Raw genomic sequence first — 18262 nt, forward strand, 5'->3', positions numbered from 1 at the left:
ATTGTAAAATGGGACTATTTTCATTCTGGGGCTAGACTCAAGTGCATTGTCCAAGGTCTCGCTATTTCTGCTGACCTTGCCTGCAGATATACTAAATTGTGAGTTACTGCTAACTGTGATAAAGCTTCTCTGGTGTGAACAAATATTCATTAGGAATTTAACTGAAGCAATTGCTTTAGTTTAAATAGCTGAATAGTGATCCAATGAATGCAGATTAGGCTACAGATCCTGTAGTATGGTTCTCATCGATGCTGAAGATAATAGTTTACATTACAAAACCCCCAATATGCTCCTTCTACTCCCCTTTTCATGGAAAGTCTTTCCTTCTTGAAAAATACTGATTATAGTTCTTAGTATGTGTGCAGTCCTGATGACCAGCTAGGACTTCGTGCAAAGAAATTCATACTGTTGCAAAAAACTTGTGTTTTAGCCATGCAAACTGAATGTGCGTACATAGAGAATTAGGGATTGCCATCATGGAAATGTTTAGAATGCTGACAGATCATGGAAGTTTTAAACTTTTGACTTTATTAAGTCCATTCATCAAGAACACCCTTTGTGCTCATAGCTAATTCCCACGCATTGTTCAACATCATCACTGTTGGCCTTTAACAGCTATATTTTAAGTCAGCTGTGAGATGGTGCCTCACAGCTGGCTCTGATACTTGTGGTCTTTGATGGTTTCTAGTTGCCGAGGCTGGGTGATCATGAGAGCTTGAGAGTTCATGGATGAGAGAAGTTAGAACTGAATTGGGCTTGTATTCTTTTTTTCTCTGATTTTTCTTGGTTACGCCTGATGGTTTTCTGCTATTTCCTGCTCTCAGAAAAGAGGAACTCATCTACTTCCTTATCTTGGTTTTTGCTTTGCCAGTCATCCTTCTTATGGATTTGGCAGGTTGTCCTGGTCCTTTGCAGTCCCTTGCACTTATCTTCTCCTCTGCCTGGCAATTTTTGTTAGTTCGATGCCACGTACTTGCAACTACACCCATCTTTGGTAGTCATGTTGTTCATGTACTTATTCAAAATGCTTATACATTGCATCTTGCTGTGCCTTGAGTGTTACAAAATACTTGCATTTTGTTGTTAGTTACACCATCCTTGTACGTATTTGAGTTGAAGGCACATTAATGTTAATTATATTCTGATTAATACATTTATAATTTCTAGGTGTCACAGACCTCTGCTTTGCTACACCTGCGTATTTGCAATGTTGTCCGCCTTTCTGACCTGTCTTTCTGTGGCACAGCAGGCTTTACTCTCTTACTGTCTGAACACTGGTGGCCACACTGTATGGTGACCTTGTAAAGCAGATGGACATTTTGTCAGCCTTTCCATGGCTATTTCTGCAGATATTGAATCTGTAATAGCCTGCTGGGAAAAAAAAGAAACTGTATGCAGTGATTATTAAGGATCTTCATAACTCTACTTCAAGAACACAGAATCCTTTGCTCTCTCTGGGGAAAGCAATTCTGCCAAAACAGAAGGTCAAGGAGTGGGCCACATCTCTAGCAATATGATGTAGTATCATTTGTAGAAATGATGCTTGAATTAATTGATCAGTTTGTTGTTTCCCCTTTGAACTCATCCTGTCACTTTGCTTTGGGAAACTGCATTCATTGGTGGATAGAAGGTTTAAAGAATAAGAATGAGAGCTTCCTCAACTTTGTGACCAACTCTGCTATCATCTTTCCTTGTGACCCTGCAGATTTTATCACTGAAGATGTTATCAACATATTGGAATAACAGTCAGCCAAGAAAAAAATATGATTTGTATAAAACATAATTTTGTCTTGGTATGGTTGGCGTTCCTTGAGATAATTACAGGGAAAGTCATTGATTCTGAGGGAAGACAGCTGTCCCAGTGCTCAGAAAGATGAGTTTCTGGAGTGGCCTTGTGTCTAGTGCCCTTTGCTCCTTGGCAGCCCTCCTGGGCAGGACTACCACTGGGCAAGCAAACACCTCAGCTTGCCCAGGGATATGAAAAGGGATGTGCTGCCCATGTTAGACGTTTGTTCTCCCAACAGCAGATAAGTCCTATCCCCAAGAAGAGCTTGACCCACTGTAGTGGTTTAAGCTCAGCCAATAACTCAGAACCATGCAGCCGCTCACTCACTCCCCCCCTTTCTTCCTCCCCCTGCTCCCGGAGGAATGGGGAGGAAAATCAAAAGAATGTCACTCCCACAGGCTGAGATAAGAGCAGTCCAGTAACTAAGGTGTAATACAAAATCACTACTACTGCCACCAATAATAGTAATGATAAGGGAAATAACAAGGGGAGAGAATAAAATTGCTCATCACCCACGGACCGATACCCAACCTGACCCGAGCAGCAATTTGGGCCTTCCAGGTAACTTACCCCAGTTTATATACCGAGCATAATGTGCTGTGGTATGGAATACCTCTTTGGCTAGTTTGGGTCAGGTGTCCTGTCTCTGCTTCCTCCCGGCTTCCCCTCCTCTCTGGCAGAGCATGAGACTGAGAAAGTCCTTGATCGGAGTAAACTTTACTTAGCAACAACTAAAAACGTCGGTGTTACCAGTGTTGTTCCCAGGCTGAAAGTCAAAACCACACCACTGCACCAGCTACTAAGAAGGAGAAAAAATGACTGCTACTGCTGAACCCAGGACACCCACTCTTACTCTTAGCTTGCTCATACTCTTAGTTTACTCATGAAGGGACAGATCCGACACTTGTTTTATAGAGAACGCTTAGGTTAATAAGGCAGCTGTTGTTCATATTAGTGTAACGATTCTCTGAGGTTGTACTGGATAATGGGATGGCTGAAATGCTAACTAAATTTTTGCTAGTGTCCTCATCCTTCGTAACTGATGGGGTGTTTTGCCATCATATGGATGAGTCAAGCAAACATCGCTGGCCCAAGCTGTTCCATTTAACTTCTTAGATAGTCATGGAAAGTTCCTTTTGGAATAGGAGCTTGCAAGTAACTGATGGAGTCAAAAGCAGTAAGGGTACTTACTTACTACTAAAGAAAACAAAGTGAAAATGTTTGCCTTTGGGGAACACAGACATGGATCATATTGAGAACTTAGACAAAACTAACCAAGCTAGCAAGAGGTTTTTTAATTTAACAAAGTGTCATCCTGTGCAGTTCACAAAGTGGTCCACTACCCTCTGGGCCCAATGATCCACTCATGAGTTCTCTCTGTAATTTGGACCTCATCCTATGGCTCTATTGCAGTTTATTAAACTAGCCATTTAACTACTTAAATATTAAAAAGATTCAATTAACTTTCCTTGGATCTATCTGGCACTAAGAAAGGAAAAATTCTATGGTTTAAAAATGTATGACTTAGCATGATTAAATAGTGAAATGAATAATGTTTTAATGGGTGATTTGTAATTATTTAATAATTAAAGAGATCTTATGAATATTCTTGAACACCCTGTGGAAAATCTAAATTGTATGCTGATTTCATCAAGCATTCAAATCTAATCAGAATTTATTTTTATAACATCATTTTAAACATAGTCTACAAGAACATTGTCACAATAACGCTAACAGAACAGAAAAGTGTCAGGCTATAATAGTTCTGCTTTTTTAGTATAAGATTCTGATTTTTCCATGCAAAGGTTTTTCTGCACTGATGGATTACAGTTGAACTATATTCCAAGTTCTGTAGCAGCCAGTCAGGTTTCATCAGTGGTTCAGTGACAGTTCAGTGCATTAGTTTTGTTTTGTAAACGCAGATGGATGGTAGCCACTTGCTGCACGGAGATAGGTTCTATTCACCCCTGCCTGGAAAAAAAGACAAAAGAGAGACCACAAAGGATAGCAAGAAGATGTGGAATGGGAACTGTTTCACTCCTGAAATGAACTCATTCAATCTCAGCTCAGTCTCTAGAAAAACAATTTTCTTTCCATTTGTGTTTCCATAGTATGCGCATCGCAGCTTTGGACAGCATTTAATCAGATGATGTTTTCTCTAGCTAATCCTGAAAATACTCATCCCACAGGGATAGCAGAGGTTCAAGAGCAAGGTAAACTATGCCAATCATAAATCATCCGAAGTTTTTCTTAACTCCAATATTCAGGATCAGGCAAATTTTTATGTTAAACTGGCTGTTAACCAGTCCTCCAACAGCTCTGAAAATGGAAAACAGAGGCCTCTAGCTGAAGGTTGTCAGAGATCCATCACTTCATTTCAAAAAAGACCCCTGCAGGCAAAAAAAAAAAAATAAAAAACAACTCCAGAAGCTTAACAGAAACCGCAGATTCTATTAAATTCTGAAAGCAGTTTGGTACGCTTGTATTTCCTGGGATGGAAAAAGGACCGAATGGAGGCCCTCTTCCACATGGATGTCAATACAGTTTTTGCTTGTGGGGATATCACTGTCCTGTAGAGCTGCATGAATAATTCATTTTTAATTCCATATTAGATTAATTTCATCTCATCAGCTTTTCATGACTTCTTCTCAAATAAATTGTAATTTTCTTGAATATATTTGTTATTCAGAATAGACTGTAGCACTCATGAGAAATTCATTGCAGGTAGGTGACATTCAAAATTTAAGAAACTCAGGATGGATGCACAGGTCATTGTTGTGCCCTGTTACATGGGCAAAACTTACAGAATCAAGCTTCTACTTCCAACATGCATTAACAAATCTGAAATTCACTTGCTTTTAGTATTCTATAATGCTAATTCTAAATTCACCATATCAGCAATAGCTCCAGTAGATTCATTGGCTGGAATACTTGGAAGTAGGAAGACATGTGGAATGAATTCATTAAAAGAATCTGAAAGAAAATATTCATGCAAGCTTTTTATAACACTAAGTCTAGTCTAGTGACCTGACATTCTGCCAAACAGAGATTAAATAGAGAACTTATTATCCACCATCCAGCTTCTCCTTTGAAATTTGTACTTTGACTTTCTTTCTTTAGATTATATAAATGGAATACGATATTGGTCAGAGTTTATCACTTTAGCTTTATTTCTCTAAAACTTCCATCTTCCCCCATTCCCACCCCACAAAACCACTGAAATGCCTTAGTTTTGCTGAGACTGAAAAGAATTTCCATGACTACAAAGGGAAACTATTCACTTGAAAACAAAAGCATTTTTATAGTACAGTTTTTAACCAGTTGAGACTTAAAGTTCTTTTAGTTGATGTTTGTTTTCATTTCCAGTCAAAGAACACTTGCCTTTAGGTAAGTTTCCTCCATGCAGAGCTGGGTTTTCTTCTGTCCCTGAGCAAGTTTACAAAGGAATTCAGCCTCAGATCCTTTCCAATACTAACCATTTTATGATTCTCTGATTCTATGATCTGTACCGGCAATTCTAGTTAGGTAGCGTCCTGCTCTCAAATAGTTTGGGTATGGAATAGACAGGGACAGTTCTCCACTCTTCAGTCTCTCCAAACAGATTCCTTAAAAGTTTGACTTTACATTTGGTAGGGAAGCTCTTTCGCCTATGTCTTGAAGCCTTCTGATTTAACTAAACTGAATTCAGCATTTCACAAGAACATTCAGCAAAGTAAAATTACAAAATGAAGGGTAAGTAAGTGCTCATAGATATTCAGGGTCTTGCTTTTTTCCCCCTGTCTTCTGAAAAACAAAAAGACAAACAAAAAGTTAAAATGTGTAAAGCATCAGCATATGCAGAACACTAATTTAGGAGTCAGATGTCATTTAGATTATAAGCAGAATTAGTTTGCTACTGTCATTACAGGGTCCAGTGGGTGCAGCTGTGCTTCAGCAATCCATTTCAATGTGTGGTGCAATGCATCGCAGTCTGCAGATTCTGCTTTGGATCTGCCTTCTGGAGAGACACCAGCAGGTTCGGCAGGCGAGCCCTGAAAGGTGTAAGGGCCTTTGCGCATTCCCGAGACTCGGCAGCAAGTGATTTGGCAGACCTGGAGTGCAGTTTATTAGTCTGTCTTTGGTGGAGAAGGCCTGTCTCTGCAATAGTAATAGGGATTTCAGGTTGATGCATCACGTTGCTTTAAAGAAGGAGAACAAAACAGTTCTGTCAGACCTGAATTAAGATGGATTTTTGTTCAAAGTTCTTGGAATTGATTTCTCTCCAGTTTCCTTCTTGGTAAGAGTCAGCACAGTTGGGTTCAACTTACAAAATATCATTGATTTCTCTCCCCAAACCACGGATGATTCAACTTGTAATTTCCTCTACAATTATAGAGCAGGTCTCCTTAGAAACTGCTTGTAGCCATTCAAAGTTTCATCTTGTGGAAACCACATTTCCCCTCTCTTTGGCCAGATGTGCTTGGCACGAATCCAGACAAAAAAGGAGGAGGAAGGTGCGATAAATATTCTCTTGCTCCCATTCTCTATTTTCTGTTTCCTGAAAGGAGATTCACAGCATTACAGTTTCAGCTCTCTCTGAGTGCCTTGGGTTCTCAGATCATCCCAAGTGGTGGGGTTGGCTAAGGGGCTGCTCGTGGCTCTGCAACAGAAACAGCCAGCATGTCACATAGCCTTTCTTCTCTAAGATAAGACAGCGTGCAACACAGAGGTCATGATTTCTCTACCCTGATACAGTGTCATGCCACCAAAGGCTTGCCAAGCCAAGCCGATTGCACAATTGGCTCTGCCTTGGCTGCCTGTCATGTGTTTCTCCTCATATACAACTTCAACAACACACAGAGGAAGTTCTCCACCTTCTCTTGGCATCCCCTGTAACCCTTAAAGGAACCTATCCTCATAGGTTCCTTTAAGGGCAGGGAGGCAGGGAGTCCCTGTCATGGAAATTGCTTGGCTTCTGGGTTTGACAGATAGGCTCAGATAAACCACAGGATTTAGTTTGTGTAGATAAATTATAGGACTTAATGACAGATTGCAGAGCTTTGTAATAGAGAAGCTTGTGCAAGGGCAAGGTCACATGCTGAGTGTCTCTAGCCTCTGTTCTCCCCTCAGTACTTTCTGAAAAGGTCAACAGAACATTAAAAAAAAAAAAAAGAAAGAAAACAAACAAACAAACCACCAACAAAAACCAAAACTCAGATCTTCTTAATAACTGCGAAGTGGGTCTATTCTGGCAATGGAGGCAAAAACAGTCCCAGTTTGCCCGTGTTTTGATCATCACTGTGCCACAAGAAACCCCTAGAATGAAATCATTGATGTAGCTGTGGATTGACACTGAAGTAAAATATGTTGAAATCATACCTGTTGTGTGGAAAAACATCCATACTGGTAAAGAGGTAGAGAAGTCATGAGGAAGAGATACAAACAAAAGCGATGCCTCTATAGGACAGAAAGTTGCAGGTACGTATAAATGTGTTTCTACATATAACATGCATATATGGATGTGTATGTATAAATGTGTAGATATATATGTATGTGTACATATGTACACTGACATACACCTATGCATAATATCTATGAAGAAGTATTACAAATATGCAAAGAATATTAAAATCAACTACTTTATTAATAAACTGAGAGGAATATAAGAAAAGATGTGGTAAAAAAGAGGTAGGTACCAGTTTTATGGACATGTACTCTTCTTCCCTTTTATTCCTTCCTCCTTTTCTGTGTAGGGAGAGAAATCTTTGTTCTTGAAGTATTTATATTATGACAGCTTTTGCCAGCATGGTTCTTTGTTCTGGAAAATGAAAACACTCCCAGTATTATACTCGAAAGCTTTTGTTGTACAAGTGCTTTTCCTCAAACAGAGGTGAGTGGGATCTGGTCTTCCCAATACCTTTGTGTTCATTGCTTTAAGTGTCTCTGTGTATCAGGCCCTTAATCTGAACAATTGAGAAAACATATGGGTCTGGAGGGCAAATTCCTGTCTCAGAATAAGAAGCAGTATGGGATGCAGCCATCACCCCAGTACTTCCCCCAGCACTGTAAAGTTGGTTTCTGAGACTAGAGGGGTGTGCACGTGGAGATTTTGTGTATGCAATTTTGTGTGTGTGCTGTGGTGTGGATAGGTGCCCTCTCACCCCTCTGTCAGCTGGAGGGCAACACCTAACAGACACTCTGCATAAACTCTGCATAAAACCCTTTGGGAGAGGATTTTCACTTAATGCCAGTATTGAGGTCTCCTAGTAAAACAATGTTATGGGACAGAGCTGAGAAGCTTTTCGAGCTCTACTAAATTTACATAGGCTTCTACCCATTTTTAAAATACTGTTCAAACATCCTCGTGTACAACAAATAACTTCCGTTGACCCTTAAAAAAGCACTGACACAGTGCACATTTGCAGAGATGCACTTCTTTAAAATCCAGATATTTAGTAAAGGGGCTGAAATTAGTTTTTTTCTTCGTCTGTACAAATACAGGCTACAAACACACCACTAGATCCAGATAAATTGTTTCCTTAAAATTCCTCTTGACTGTTAATTGGGGATGGGATGTGTTTGGGTGAGGACGCATTTTTCACAGACACCACAGACTGGAATCCGGGTTTTCCCTTATTGGGCAGTGTGGATGGTTTTCAAAAGCTTGCTCAGTGATCACTGAGATCTAAGTGTCCAGAAGCTTTTTGGGTCACTCTCTTGGAAGTCTGCTCTGGGCATGTCCCCAAGCATGGTAGATGCCTCTTACAGTCAGCACAGGAGATTGAGATCTAAAATCACACCAGCAAGCTCCTTTTTGATGAGCTTCCTGAAGTACTGCCTGCAAAACTGCACTTGACCAGAAAGCTGCTTTGTCTTCCAAGTAACACAATGAAAGATGTATTCTGTCTTTTGCGATGAGCAGGCGTGGATGATGATTACTGTACTAATTCTGCAGAACAAAGGGAAATAAGTGACCAGAGTTTGCTACCCACTCTTCAGTCTCACCACAAGATTTTTGTAAATGACATCATTTCCTAGTGTTTGCCGCTTGTGAAAGAGCAGTTGTACCACTGCAGGTAGATGCATAATTCCTACAGGTGCTGATACATTTCATCACCTCTTTTTGTTTTGTTCTTGAATAATCTGTGAATTAACCGTGATCATCCCAAATGCTTCCATTACTTGGCACTATTCACTGCACGCTTTTGACAAATAATCCTTGGCTTGTTGGCTCTTTGTGATCAGCTCTATTCCAAATATTCATGCACATGCATAAGCCATGATGTATGCATTTTTCCCCTGACGTGATGGAATTAAATCTCAGCAATAGAATTTCAAATTGTGAATTAAAAATTTGATTTCTATTAATATCTTGCAATACTTATTGGAAAGTTACCTTCTCATTTGCTAATACGTTTGTGGTAAATTGGAACAGAAAGTTACAGGGGTTTAGGGATCACATCTAAAAATGGGATTTTTAGGTTTTTTAGATTTTCAACCAACTTCACAGCCCACAACCCTCCCTATGAAAGTCAGTGGGACACTGTAACTCCATTTCATTAGGACTTAAATGAAATGTTCTGCCTCTGCCTCATTAGCACAGCTGAAGCTGCCTTGTTTGAATCACAAAATATTTTCAGCAGCTTTTGCTGGGTCTGTTCTTTCTGCCTTCATGAAGATGTCTGTTTGCTGTCTGGTCCTCATAGAATGGGCATGTCCTGCTTCCCAAAACCTCTGCCTGATGTTAAGATGCATGATGTTACTCGTTTGCACTCCAGCTTTCAGCAGCCCTATGCATCCGTGTTTTTTGAAGGCTAGGCAGTGGTTTCACAGGGAGAATCAGAGCAGTCAGATGCATTGTGAAATAGCAAAGATGCGGTCACCTGAAAGAAACAGCAGTGCAACGGCTGAGTTGTGCAAAACATTTAGAACAGTTCCCAGAGCTCTCTGTCACACTTTCTGTCTCTTCTTCCTCTACTCCTGAGTTGCTAGGGTATTTGTCAACAGAATGGAAATGATATTGTTCCCAGGGAGAAATAGAATTTAATATTAATACTACCTCCTGTGGAAAAGTGAGAGTGAGTCAGAGCTGAATAGAGTCTGTTTTATATATGAAGTCTCTCATTCAGCAAGGTAACTCAAAGCACAGTGCTGTGAATTTAATGCTACTAAGTCGGGTGGCTGTGTAGGCAAACACAGCAGGCTTTAGACATTAAGCAGCAACGTGCACTGCTGTAGCCATTAGGAGCAGTTTCACTAACAAAGAAATAGGGGAGAAATGCTCATCAGAGTCTTTCTCAGTGGGCAGTATTTGATAAGTACCACAAGAAACTTTGAATACACGCTGAGCTGAAATCAGGTAGGATCACCTTGCTGTAAATGGACCCTGCTTTTTCTCTGCCCTTCCAGCCTTCTTCAGTTTCCCCTTTATTTATATTCCTCCTCAAAATGAAGCTGTTCTCCTCAGCAGGGGCTACTATGATCACGCTGCCCTTATTTCCAAACAAAATATAATGCAATTTAAAATGTCAGGATTTGATGATATGAAGCTCAAGATGAGAAACTTTGTCCATTTTTTATTTTTTTTAAAGTAAGAATTCCACCTTTCCTTTCAGTGACCTTTCTACCAAGTCTCATCATATTGGTCCTATTTCTTCTCATGTCTTGATAATATGTCCCAGCAGATGCTGTTTAAGGTAGCTGGTGCTACCAACACTTCAATTCCCTATGGGGAAGGAAGTTGCCTCTGAAGTAACCCTGCACAGCTCTGTGTGCCGGTGTGTGGTTATCCGTGCCTGGTCAAACAACCCCAGCAAACGAGAATCCACAGTTACTTCTGTTTTGTTCTGAGATGCTGTTTTCCCTGTTTGTGGCCAAGCATGGACAAATATAAGAGGAAGGAGGAGAGAAAGGATAGCAGAGCTGGGGAAAAATGTGGTGTTTTGTTGATGTTTGCAGGATCCAGGGCAGATGGTCAGTCACAGATGGATGCTTTGGGCTGGCAGGTCAGCCACAACAGCTATCGCTCTGGTTGCTGGCTCCTTTCTGCAGTTAACTGTGTGGCCTGGTCAGCTCTGTCTGTATTTTTTTTTACAGACCTTTCCCAGTCTGGGCAGCTCTGGATGGCTTATAACAGCCTGTTGGATGCAGCACAGTCAGCCTCAAGATGGCTGAAAAGCTGAGCAAGATGGAGAGAAAAGGCAAATAATGGAAGAGGAGCTTTGAGGAAAGAGGAGACAGGATAATTGCACATCTCTCTGCCCTTGCCCATGCAGTGGATGTGATTGGGAAGGGCGCCAGTCAGTGGGGATCTCATGGAGCTACTTCAGCTCATGATACTTCAGGTCCAGAAGAGCTTTGTTGCTGGAGTGTAATACAGGTTGATTGGCCCCTGCCTTTTCTAGAACATTCCTTCCTCCATCTAGTTATTTTTTTAGGAGACAAACTCAACCCTTCACTATCTTATCTCATTACTTCTGGTGCATCTTTTAATGAGCTCATTTCTAACTCCGAAAAATCTTTACACATTCCTTTGGCTTTTCCAGCTGGAGGGTTTTATTGGTGTAATTCAATATCCTTCTTCCCCTCTTGCATCTTTCCCATTTATGCTCAGTGTTCAAGACTAACAGAATATGTATAAATCTGGTGTACACTTCCCAAGATTCTAGTCCCAGCTAGTGTCAGGCAGCAGAGCCACAGTCATTACTGTGCTTGCCCGTAGGAGCCAAAAACTGAATTTAAGTAACCCTCAGCTTTATAACATTAATGAAAATTGAAAAAAAAAATGGTTTACTGCATCTTTCTTCCTGTCCTCATCTTTAGGCTTTTAGTCCCCAGCAGGTGAAGAGCTGCACTGGCATGATTCTACATATTGCGAGATCAAGCTGCCATTTTTCAGACCTTTGCCATCTGCCTCCCAAAAGTACCAATCCTTTTTCAGGTAACAAAAGGGGTCTCAAACAAGTGTTGCATCATGGAGATATGCTCTTAATGGTTTTAAATGGTTGAAAAATCCAATATAACCCTCACTCTGTAGTCTTCTTCCTTGTTTTTATTCCCTGCTTCATTTAATAAAATCCCCCTGCAAGAGAACACTAGAAGAACAAACCCTTTCAAAGCCATGTGAAATTACTTTTGAATCAGTTGCTAATTCAGTCCTATTGTTCACAAGTTGCTACATGCAGCGTTGCTCTGACTGTATAGAACACAGGTTCTATCTCTACAGTACCATGAAGGTTTATGACAGCAATGAGGGAAACACTGTACCACCAATACAAGCTTAAATTCCTCCAGCAGAGCTCATTTCATAAGTGCCTGCTGGCATTGTTATGCATATCAGTAGCCTAAAGCAATTAAAGCCTGGAGGATAAAGCTGGGGTTGGCGGCGGTTATGAGGAGAGGCTTGCAGGCTGTGCAGTCACCATACACATACACACAGGAGAGGAGGATCTCAGGAAGCTTATGGCTAGTGGACTGTGCCCTTCTTAGCAGTGTTTATGACCACATCAAGTAGAATCATAGAATCATAAAATAGTTTGGGTTGGAAGGGACCTTACAGCTCACCTAGTTCCAGCCCCCCCGCCGCGGGCAGGGACACCTTCCACTAGACCAGGTTGCTCAAAGCCCCATCCACCCGGGCCTTGAACACTGCCAGGGATGAAGCATACAGGTACAGACAACATGCTTCCTGTTTTTTACATGGATTTCTTCACTGATAAAACACCTGCCCATTTCTGCAGGCAGACAGAGAGTAAATAAGTGTACCAATGGGCAATTGGTCCTGTCCACCAACTTCCTTGGTAGCCATGGCCTTTAATGAGCCATTATGTCTTTTGCCTCTGAACTCTACAGCTCCTTGAAAGCTGGAATCCTTGGCTTTGTGGCATCATTAAAGTACAGTTTCAGCCTTTTCCTGGAAGAGCACAACCAACAGCACCTCCTAAGATATGCAATGCATTTCCAAGCATAGCATGAGTTTAGTGAATACCAAAGGTTTTAGTATCACCCAGGGATGATTAGGTCCCAGGCAATTAAAGATTATTTTAGGACAAAACTGACATCAGTTGCACCGTTTAGATTTCTAGCATGAGATATTGGTCCACAAAGCACTGAAAGAAAACGAGAGATGCTGAATGTAGCCAGTTTCCTTCTCCTGGCTGAGCCCATAGCCCTGATATATCAGACAGGGATGCTGCTGCTCTCACTGATCTCATCAGGAGTAGTGTCACATCACCAGGAGACGCTGACTGCCAACAGAAGGCGCAGCAGCTCTAGAGTTTGATTGCGAATGGTAACTTCAGACTCCATCATTCACACTTGGCAAAGGCCAGCCAGTTTTACAACCTTCTGCTGCTTTGACCAGTGCCACTGTGTCTGTGATTAAGCTAGCTTTTATGCGCTGCAGGAGGCTTCTCCTGCACAAGCTCTTCAGTGTTTTTTGGGGTATGTGGCCTTGCGAACCACTGGGGCAGCAGCAATGGACTGAGCGTTTACTCAACTCACAAAGGATTTGTTTTCATCTTCACCATCCGTCATCCTGGTCATATAACCCAAGAAGTCAGGTTTTTACCTCTCCTTCCTGGACCATGCTTGTGAGAGATCCCTCAGGACAGTCTCAGTTAGAAAATGCATCTCAACTGAAGAGGTTCAGCTGGGTGTGAATCAAATGGATTGCACGGACATAAAGATCCCAGGAGAGGAAAACTGCTAGCTTCTCTCTGACCATCTCTTTCTGTTAGAGTCTTACTCAGTCTCCAGTAGTTATAATACTAAACTGTTATTAATCTGTGTTATTTCTGTATATATTAATCTGTATTATTATGTAGGATGTTGTCCTGTCAACATCCAGGAGTTCACGTAGATTAAGTCCTACCAGGTACACATGGTGTATTCTTGTCCTCTACATCCATGTTAAAGCATTAAAAGAAGAAAGAAAAAAAAAAACCAGAAAGAATCCAGGTTGCTTCTTCTGAACTGTGTGATGATGTGAGCAAAAGGGGAAAAGCCAGATCTGTGATAGGAATGGTCCAGAAATGGCTTTCAAAAGACAGCATAAAATTGTTCCAATCTGTCCATGGCAATGATTCAGGCTGGGATTTTTAAAGGCACCTGTTGTAGTGATGTGTCCAAAGCCAGAATGTTTTGCCAGATTTTCAGACTTTAATGTGGGATGAAGAGCGTCACTGCATGGCCTACATCTGAAATGCTGCACCCTGAGAACTTCCTGGGGTTTTTGCTGATCAGCTTTACTTTTATTTTGAAGAAAAATGACTTGAAGGAGACCATTGGTTTTGCTCTGCTCTCCCAATCAGCTGTAGCTGCAGAAATAGCACTTCAGTGTACTTTAGTGTACTTCCTCTCATTTCAGAGTCTTCAGTGTGTGTGAATATGTCTACTTAGGATTGACAGATAGATGTGCTAACTGGCTGTTCTACTCCTCCATTCCCCGGGGAACTTTTATCACTTTAACAGCTTCAAAAATGAGTTTCTACCTGAACCAAGCAAGGAGCAATTAGGACTCTTCATCCCATTTCTCCAGACTTAGACAGGGCACCAGTGATTTTACCCTGTGCTTGGGCCCTTTAAACAACATCAGACTACCTAATGCTCTTGAAAAGTGACAAGGATGGGGATGAAGCAAAAGAACCCTGCTCTTTGATTGAGGTTTCAAACCTATTTTCAAGTTCATTAGGTGCGTTCAATGGACTATCTTCCAGAGGAAAAGATAAAACAGAGGATGGGGTACAGGTGTTAGTGGCAGAAGCATGTTGGGCTTAAGCAGCACAAAGCTAGCACTGCTGATGCTTTTTGCTGCTGTTGTGCAATGAGAGTGACATATCTAAGGGTTGTGCTAGCTGGCACTTTTCCTGCAAACTGAACTGGCCCAACTACAATTAGTCATAAAGTTTCCAGCTAGGTTGTTTTTCAGAGGAAAATTGGGGTTTTAACTAAGAAAAAGCTCAATTTTCCCAAGGAAAACTTCTGACTTTGAAAGTGTAATCTTAGTTTAGAAGGCAGAATAGGATGTGATCTGCTATTATGATACAGTCCCCATTTCTCTCAAAAAATTTATAGGCTTGAGTCAAAAAAAAGAGGCCCATCTATTTGAAATTGAAAAATAAATTCCAAAGAAATAAAGAAATTCTTATAATTATTATTTTTTTAGTAGCTAAAACCACTTCCCTCCCCCAAACTAAGATAGCTATGAACATGCACAGGAGTACATTCAGACAATATACTAGCAATATAATAAAAATATTTACTTATATTGGCTTTAATTTGATTAGAGATTTATTCTAATCATCCAGTGGAAATTAAACACCTTTCCTTATTAGATCCTAAATAAAGTGAATTCAGTTGCATTCTACCAACTTGAGTAACTCACAGGGGGAAATTGCGTGGGGAACTGAATACCCTGTTCTGCCCTGTGAGGGGGGCAGCCTGCTCAGCACACTGCAGGATGAAGTATTCTGAGCGCTCAGCTCTCTGCAGGCTTGCTCTGCAACTCCCCAGCGCTTCGAAGGGATCACAGATACATGAAAGGATAATGAAGTCTGTCTACACAATTATAATGGATTACTTAAAGTATCAGAGTTGCTGTAAATAAATCATTATATCAGGCTCATTTAGCCTGATTCCTACTCTCAGATGGCTTGTAATACAGTCCCAGCTCTGAAAGTCAGCCATTCCTTTGCAATTAGATGTATCACTAATCAAAAATGGAAACTATCCTGCCAGATCTGAATTGCACTTGGAAATGCCATGTTGAGCTTAAGCTTCAAAGGTGTATTTATTCATTTATTCAAATTTAAAAAAAACACCAATCTGCAAATATTTATATGCCCTATTAATTAAAACTTAGAATGACCATCTAGTGAGGTGCAGCATCCACATTAATCCAGCCATCTAATAAATCACAGCAGCAGAAGAGCTCCTTTCACCCTCCTGTCTCCCAGCAACATACCTTCTACCTGCCTCAAAAACGCCATTCTGTAAATGGTTTACAGTAATTGCATCTCTGCAAGACACAATTTTCCCTTTTCACAAAGCCTGATGGGATGACCAGTGTGGCAGGGACCATGCAGCCAGACCTACACTGACTGTCCTTGGGGTAAAGCTGTCACTGGGCCGGGGCTGGCAGCGAGGTCTGGCTCAGTGCTGTCCTCTCATATGAGGGGATTTTGCACTCCAGGGCCAAACTCCACTTGCTGCTGGCCCAAGACTGTCTTAAAAGGCATGTCCCTTATCTCCCTCTCCCCACTGTGTGCAGCACCAGACCAGATTTATGGTCACATCTGATGCCCAGCTCCCTGCCAAGCTGCACTTTCTGCTGACCTGCTCTTTTTCCTCTCCCTTTTGGGTCCCAAATCACCACATGGAGAGAAAAAGGATTTTGTATCCTGGAAGGTCTGAGGTTACTCCTAATTAATTCAGGACCAAATGCTTATGCAGAGGTAAGTACAATCTCTCCCCCCCACTGCCAAATACACCCACAAAATCCCAGCTTAGAAAATTCATCTTCTGCAAATATGTATTGGGCCAGGATACCAAACAACACGCTGTGTGGGCGGATGTAAATAAAATCCATTTACCATTGCAATCTAGCCATCTCTTGGCAGCCATGGCAACTGAATAACAGTACTCAGATTCTGTCATCAATGATACAGCATAAAAGTTTATATGATATAACACAGGATAGGTTTACACCAAGTTTCACACAAGGAAGTCAAAAGGTAATATGTTGTTTACTTAGAGCTACAGTAGGAACCGGGTGTGTGTGGGAGGAGACATCTGGATACGACCAGTTTATATTTTGTAGTTTAACCCCTTTACTATCTTGTAAATAGATTTAGGTGTAAAGATACTCTTTGAAATTGCTTCTCAGTGAAATTCAGTTCAATGGTCAGGATTCTGTGAGTCTCTATACATAGTCTCCAAGGCTGCTTTGAAGACATGAAAATATTTTTCTACCACCATGTGACCTCATGAAATACTAATATCAGATATACTTCAGATAGATTTCTTGGTCCCTGAGGGAATGATTACCGAGAGGAAGAAACGTTTGTCTAGGGATGGGAAATTTGTGGGAATAAGTAACATGTGGAGCAGAAGTCTGTTCTGCACAAGGCAGAAACCCAGCCTCAGCCTCCACCCAGATATCCTCTGAGGCCTGCTTTTAAAGAGAGAACAGTCTTACCTATTAGGTAGAGACTGGTAAGGGGATAATATTAAAAAAAAAAAAAATCTCTCTTTTTTCCCCTAGATTTTATTCTGTTGCCCAAAATATAACGTGTTGCACAGAATAGACTAAGTTCAACATTCTCTTTTGCTGACTATAATGGGCATATATAAAAGTGAATATAAACCAGAAACATTAATAGAATCTCAAGTTGAATTTTTGTCAAGCGTGGCATAATGTTTTTGCAATTTAATTTTACTACCTTATTACAACGTGGTTTTCGGTAGAGTCCAGTTAACCGTAACTATTTGGTATATAAAACTAATTAATATAGCAATTGAGTGTCATTGTGCTATAGATTTCAGTAAAGTGGCCACAGTATGCTAATGCATATGCTTACCTGTAGTAGTGTGATGCAAGAAAGCTTCTCTCAGCAAAACCATGTAGGACTTGGTGCTGCAGGGTGGTGTTGCGGTTTAACCCCAGCCAGCAACTAAACACCATGTAGCCACTTGCTCACCTCTACCCCCAGGTGGGACGGGGAGAAGAACCAGTAAAGCCTGTGGGCTGAGAGAAGAACAGTTCAATAATTGAAATAAATTAATAATAATAATTAATAATCATAAACCCCGATTGCAACAAAAAGGTAGACAACAAAAAAAGGAAAACAAAACCCAAGAATGACAAGTGATGTACAATACAACTGCTCACCACCTTTTGACCAATGCCCAGCCTGTCCTTGAGCAGCGATCTATGGCTCCTGACCAACTCCCCCCATTTTATCTACTGATATGGTATGGAAACCTGTGGGGTTGTATTTGGAGGACAGTGGGCATGTGATGAGCCAGCCATATGAGGGCCTCTTCTAAGCATGCAGCCGCATACCAAGAAGAAGATAAGAGGATGTGAACCAGCCATCAGAGAGCTTCTTCTAAACACGTAGCTGCATACCAAGAAGAAGATAAGAGGAAGAAAACATCTGCAGTCGGATACATGGGAAGAACACCAGGAATTAGGTGATCCAATAAGGACACTTACCGAGCCGCGTGATTGCCTCGTGCAAGAGGGCTTTTACCAATCAAAGGGCGCGTGACCACATGTAGAGATAGAAAACTCTGTATATAAAGGGATCGTGGGAACAATAAAGTGGCTTCTGCTTGATTCACATTGGATCGTGTAGGGTCCATTGTCATCTCTCCTCAGAAACCCCTTTGGCTAGTCTGGGTCAGGTGTCCTGTCTCTGCTGCCTCCCAACTTCTTGTGCCCCTCCTCCCTGGCAGAGCCTGAGAGACTGAAAAGTCCTTGATCAGGGTAAGCAT

The 18262-nt window shown here is 41.2% G+C and overlaps 1 long non-coding RNA gene across 1 annotated transcript; it reads right to left on the reverse strand.

The window, feature by feature from the left end:
* Positions 1-4744: 4744 nt before the first annotated feature.
* LOC115603910 lies at positions 4745-17520 on the reverse strand. Its single transcript, XR_003990049.1, has 3 exons — positions 17344-17520; positions 7462-7583; positions 4745-6425 (listed from the first exon to the last, which is right to left on the reverse strand). It is a non-coding gene; the product is annotated as an uncharacterized LOC115603910 (long non-coding RNA).
* Positions 17521-18262: the final 742 nt, after the last annotated feature.

Source organism: Strigops habroptila, chromosome 2 (assembly GCF_004027225.2).
Source record: "Strigops habroptila isolate Jane chromosome 2, bStrHab1.2.pri, whole genome shotgun sequence".
NCBI classification, from domain to species: Eukaryota; Metazoa; Chordata; class Aves; order Psittaciformes; family Psittacidae; genus Strigops; species Strigops habroptila.